General features: G+C 41.3%; 1 protein-coding gene across 1 annotated transcript in view; it reads left to right on the top strand.

Moving 5' to 3' along the window:
• Nucleotides 1–2,533: 2,533 nt before the first annotated feature.
• LOC133420421 (uncharacterized) overlaps nt 2,534–6,000 on the top strand; it is a 39,411-nt gene continuing 35,944 nt past the window's right edge. Inside the window, exon 1 of the mRNA XM_061710114.1 lies at nt 2,534–2,557. The gene's annotated coding sequence lies outside the window, so the exon portion shown is untranslated. The remainder of the gene's footprint in view (nt 2,558–6,000) is intronic.

The following is a 6,000-nucleotide window of genomic DNA, read 5'->3' as shown; positions in this document are numbered from 1 at the left end:
TACTGAGGCGACAGTCCTCCTGCAGCGGTCGCAGGTTTGAACCCCAGCCTGCGCACCCTTGCTGCATGTCATCCCCATTCTCTCTCTCTACCCCCTCCCTGTCTGCAACTTGAATAAAGGGCCACTGGAGCCACACAATATCTTAAAAAAATAATAATTCCAGAAGCAACTAAACACGTACAGAACCACAGGTTACTACAAGATGTGGTCCATTACTGAGCAGTTAGGGTCAAAGTTAGTTAGTAAAGCTCCATAATTATATCAACAAACAACTGTTGACGAGTAAATCTTTATCAATGATCCAAAATACTTACATTTATGTTTCCTTGTGCGGCTGAGCAGTCCTGAACTTGAAGTATCTGACCAAACTGTGAGAAGCTGAAACTCTGACACCGTTTATATCTGAGAAACAACAATTACAGCGAGGTGAGCGTAAATATCTCTCCCCATTGCTGCAGCCCTTTTGTCAGACTGAAAGTATCAGTGTTCTGTAGCTTTTCTTATCTCCAGGAATGTTTTCTAACTGTAACCAGTTTCCCAGCTCTGATGCCTGCATGTCTTAAATACCTCACTGCATCTTACCGTGGTACACGTATTCACAAAGAGACTTAAACAGTCCATGACATAACGACGACTGTTTACGTCAACAGGGGCCGAGATGAGACATTGATATGAAATGTTCTTTCTGTTCTGTGAACAATGAAACAGTTACCCCCGTTGTCCAAAACTTTTGGTCCGATATTTGTTATGTTTTGCTGGAAACATTGAAAAAGAATTCAGCTGTTTGAAGGGAAGTGATTTTTGTCCTCTAAGACTAACAGAAATAAGACGACCCCTAATGAAACCTGTGAATAAAACTGAGGGCAAAATAAAGAAGCACCGGCGGCGTCTGTGGCTGCAGGAGATTCAACGTGGTGACTGGAATTATGACATAATAAAAAAATGCTATCAGCTAAGGTTATTTATCTACTCTTAGATTTTAAATGCCTTGTTTACATTAGTGATTGTCTGTGTGATGTAGAATAATAATCAAATGCAGCTACAATTTAATAAAGTTTGTTTTTTTCCACGGCTTTACAATTTAATTTGCTGATTCTTTTTGTTGGACAAGAATGTTTAGGTTTTTTAAATACCTGACATGCAAATTAAAAACAACATATCAATAAAATTTGTTTTTTACCTTTGAAATCGTCCTAAATATGTTGTGGTGTCATTGAACCTAATTGTTTACTTTTATGAGGCCATAATAACCAGTCCAGAAATGAAACATTTAGGTACCACATTAGTAGCCCACCAGCTCCCCCTGGTGGTCACTAATGGAGATGGAACCAAACATGTCAGGAGGGTGGTGGGGGTAGTTGTTGGTTGTTGATTAGGGATGGGAATTCAGAACCGGTTCGCAGTGATTCAATTCCTTGGAATCGTTTGGAAATTTTGCAAATGATTCCCTTTTCGATTCCAGTGGGAACGAACGACTTCATCGCGCAGATTGCGTAACCCAGCAGTCAATAGTAGACACGGCGCCCAAGTGATCAAACGCTCGACAGTCCGGTAACACTTAAGTTAAAAAGACGACAACAAGACAACTTGCAATACTTGCCAAGTCAATATTTCATCAAAGGGAGGAAATACTACCAACATGCAAACACATTTGTGCACACAGCAGCAATAATAATCAATGAATGTCGCGTTTTCGATCCACTCCGGACTGACATCAGTAATTCTCAAGCCAGCAGCAACAGCAGCAGCAGCAATGTTACCTAGTCCTTAGTTAATAATTCTGCTGGTAACTATTTAACTATTCAACGAACACTGCCTATCATATTAGCACCATTTGCCTCATTGTTGTCCTTTTTTCCCCAAATGAGAAACAATAAGGGAATCGATAAAGAACCGAATCGTTAAGTAGAATAAAAATGGAATTGGAATCATAAAAATTGTATCAATTCTCGTCCCTAGTGTTGATAATAAACAGAAAACTTTAATATTCTTAAAATTTTAACAAACTTAAATATAAATTCCTCTATTTTTTTGCCTCCAGTTGTATCTAAGATGAGTCACAACAAAATAAAGCATATTTTCTCCACTTTAAAGATTAAAAATATGATTCACAAAGATCAGGATAAAAGTGCTGTACAGATGACAAACATACTGCAACTTGTGGTACTTAAATTAACCGCTGATTTCTGCAAAATCTTGCTTCATTTGTTCCTTTCTGGGATAAATAAAGTATTTTTGAATTAAATTTAACTGAATTAGACCTATTGCACGTGTCTAAAGTTCCTCTCCACAACAGACCTCAATCCAGGGAAGCCTCGACGCTGGAGGCCTCTGCTGGTCGTCGGTGATGTTCCAGCTGTAGCAGGCGCTACTTACTTTGGACCTTGTGATGGTTTGTGAGAGCTGGAGTGCACAGTGACACGTTTCCTGCAATAGTTCAGATTGGTTACCTGGAGGATGCTACGTCCACTCCTGTTTAAACCTGAAGCGTCAAACCGACGATGATGTGCGTGCAGACACATCATTCAAGTAGGATCCGGTTTCATTTTTAATAAAGGTGAGTTGTTTTATAAGTCACATGATGTTTCTATATTTTGAAGGTTGACTTTAAATCATGCTCTGCTTTTGTTTATCTTCTGATAAATGAGGTTTCATCACATCCTCGTTGAATATAACAGCTTTAAGATGTTTGCAGTCGGTTTTCTGTACTTATCTTTGAATGATTAAAGGTTTTCTGTCGTTTTGCCTCCGGCCTCCGACTGGCTGAAACCAGTTCGGACACGTTTGAATGTTCGCACAGTTAACGGCAGCAAAACTAGCTACGCTGGCTTTCACTTTTACTTTACAAATATACTTTGATACTTCAGTGCAAGAATAAACTTAGAAAAACATGTTTGACGCACAGAAAGAATAAAAGTATTGTTGTCTAACTAATGATCACTGCAGTTTGGATAGAAAATGTTTATTTACAGTTGTACAAAGAGACTTTAAATATGTACTATGTATGATACCATTACCATAAAAAATGTCAAAAACATTTTTATCAAAGGATAGAAAACTATATCTGTACAGTGCATATATACAACAACATACAGGGATATAATGTCAAATTAAGACAGTAAGTAGCACATTGAGTGTTCTTAGGAACGGATGACTGAACACAGCACCTCCTCCTAAAACAATTACAGTACAGTTGAAAGATTGAATAAATTACATCATCAATCAAGACTAGCTTAACCCCCTGAGACCTGGCGTCCACATGTGAACATCATATTTTGCTGCCCATTTCATGTTTCATTTGTTAACGGGGCAAAACAAATAAAACATTATGTGTAAAAATTCTTAAAGGTTACAAAAGTTTAAAGAAAAATACATCTTAGAATATTCTTTGACATGCCTTCGGCTGAAAAGTTTTAATTCGAAGACTTTCCCTGAGTTGTGTATAAAAGTTTAAACTATGTATTTAGTATTGTATACTCCACTGAGTCCTTTATCCCAAATCTTCTATTATCTATTAAATTGTTTCCTTTAGACCTGAAATATAAACTACATATGGAGGTGCTGGATTTTCACAGTGGCATCTGAAACCAAACGGTTAAGTCATTTGAAAATGGAGGTAAACACAATTTTTTGTCTATTGCAAAATGACACAGACTACGTCAGGGATAGCCAAGTCTGGTCCTGGAGAACCACTATCCTGCATGTTTTAAATGTTTCCCTGCATTAACACACCCTCATACAAATTAATTTTATAAACCGGAATGACAAGCTTGTGAAGTCCATTAATTAAAATCCGCTGTGCTGAAACAGAGAACATCTAAAACATCCAGGACAGTATATTTCCAGGACCTCTAGTTAGTGTAAAGTCTAGTGTGTTAGAGTCAGTAGTCATAGCTGCAGCTATAGAACAAGACTATAATAGTTAGTCTCAAACACAGCTTCATGGTAGATATGCTGCTATAGGCCTATGCTGCAGGGGGGCACCGACATGATCCGCTGGGCGGTGCCTCTCACCCTTCTTCTCCTCTCCTCTTTCCTTCTTCTCTTCTCCTCTTCCATTTTTTTATTTATTATAAGTATCTCCTAGCTATCATTTTTGTCCATCCTCCTGTAGTTTCTTGTGCTGGCCCCCTTTTTTCTCTTCTGTGCATGCTTGCAGGCCGGAGCTTCAGGAGCTGCTGGCCTGCAGTCCCCCCCTCTGATCACCCCACTGCTGCTTCCACCTGCCTGTGTGGATGTCTGCTGTGTGCTTGCTGACGTCCTGGCCTGCCGATCCCACCAGTCTGGCCTCCGGCAGGAGGGTCCCCCCTTATGAGCCTGGTCCTGCTCAAGGTTTCTTCCCTCCTAAAGGGGAGTTTTTCTTGCCACTGTTTGGCTTAAGGTTTTTCTCCCACTAGGGGAGTTTTTACCTGCCGTTGTTTATGTAATAATTGCTCGGGGGTCATGTTCTGGTCTCTGGAAAGGGTCTAGAGACAACTCTTGTTGTAATAGACGCTATAAAAATAAAATTGAATTGAATTGAACCTGGGTTGAAGACTACTGGTCTAAAACATCCAGGGGTCCCGGGGACTGGAATTAAGAAACACTGAGTCAGTCAAACCTGATCAAAGATCAGACAGATGACTTCTAAACCAAGTTGTCCTCTGCCTGTTGGTTGGTCTGTGGAGTCATCAGAGGAGTGTCTGGATTCAGATTCAGATTCAGATTCAGCTTTATTTGTCCTTTGCAAGGAAACTTGTTTTCACCCCCGTACGCCACACACAACCTCAAGATACATAAATACATACATTACATCACCCACCCATACACATTAAACAGGAACACACATTTAGCGACGCAATCTATTTAGTTCTGTTATAGCAGAGGGGACGAAGCTTCGGCTGAACTTGACCCTCTTCCAGGTCAGGGACCTGTACCGGCGGCCAGATGGAAGCAGCACAAAGTACGGGTTTAGGGGGTGACTGGGGTCCTTGGTGATGGTGAGTGCTCTGCGTGTTATGGCTATGGTGTTGAGGTCAGAGAGGATGGGGGTGGGGAGGCCAATGATTTTGGCAGCTCTGTGAGTGATTTGTGTCAGTCTTTTTGTGTTGGGGGATGACAACATGTTGAAGAAACAGGAGGAGCAGTAGAGGAGGATGGGCTGAATTATGCTCTTGTACAGTAACAGTAGGAGGTGGGGGGCCACTGAGAGGGCTCTCAGTTTTCTGATGGCAGAAAGTCTTTGTTGGCTGCGTTTATGGATGTCGTGGATGTGTGATTCAAAGGTGAGTTTATTGTCTATAATGAATCCCAGGTATCTGAAAGTATCTATCACCTCTACGGCTTCTCCGTTGATGCTGATGGGGTTGTGGGTGGGGAGGGGGGTTGACTTGCTTGTGCTTGGGGAGGTGATGACCAGTTCTTTGGTTTTGGACACATTGAGGTGCAGATGGTTGTCAGAGCACCACTGTGTGAGGTGAGAAATGGAGTTCTGGTATTCTGTGAGTGAAGTGTCTAAAAGTCCAACTACGACAGTGTCATCTGAGTATTTGAGATATGTGTTTGTGGGTGAGGGGCTGATGCAGTCATTAGTGTAGAGGGTAAACAGGAACGGGCTCAGCACACAGCCCTGTGGGGAACCGGTGTTGGTGATGGCGTATGATGATGTCACGCTGCCCACTCTGGTGGATTGTGGTCTGTTGCTGAGAAAACTGTGAACCCAGTGGATGAGGAGTGATGGGATGTTCAGGTGATGGAGTTTCCTGATCAGGGCGTGTTTGCTCTCTGTCAAGTGTTCGATCATCCTGAGCAGCCAAGTCGCCATGATGCTGCTCGCCTGTGCTGTTGATGTTGACGTTGATCAGAAGGTCGATGAGAGCGTCCCGTTGTTGAAGCCTGTTATCCTGTCGTTGATCTTTACAAAACATATGAAGTTGATTTAAACATTGAAAGATGTGCAATATATAATAAGTGGGTTGATAACAATAAGGAACACGCACCTTTGTTATATTGTCTATAAAA

The sequence above is a fragment of the Cololabis saira genome, chromosome 20, assembly GCF_033807715.1.
Source record: "Cololabis saira isolate AMF1-May2022 chromosome 20, fColSai1.1, whole genome shotgun sequence".
Taxonomy (NCBI): Eukaryota; Metazoa; Chordata; class Actinopteri; order Beloniformes; family Belonidae; genus Cololabis; species Cololabis saira.
The sequence above is the reverse complement of the archived record's forward strand: the minus strand, read 5'-3'. Positions and strand labels throughout refer to the sequence as shown.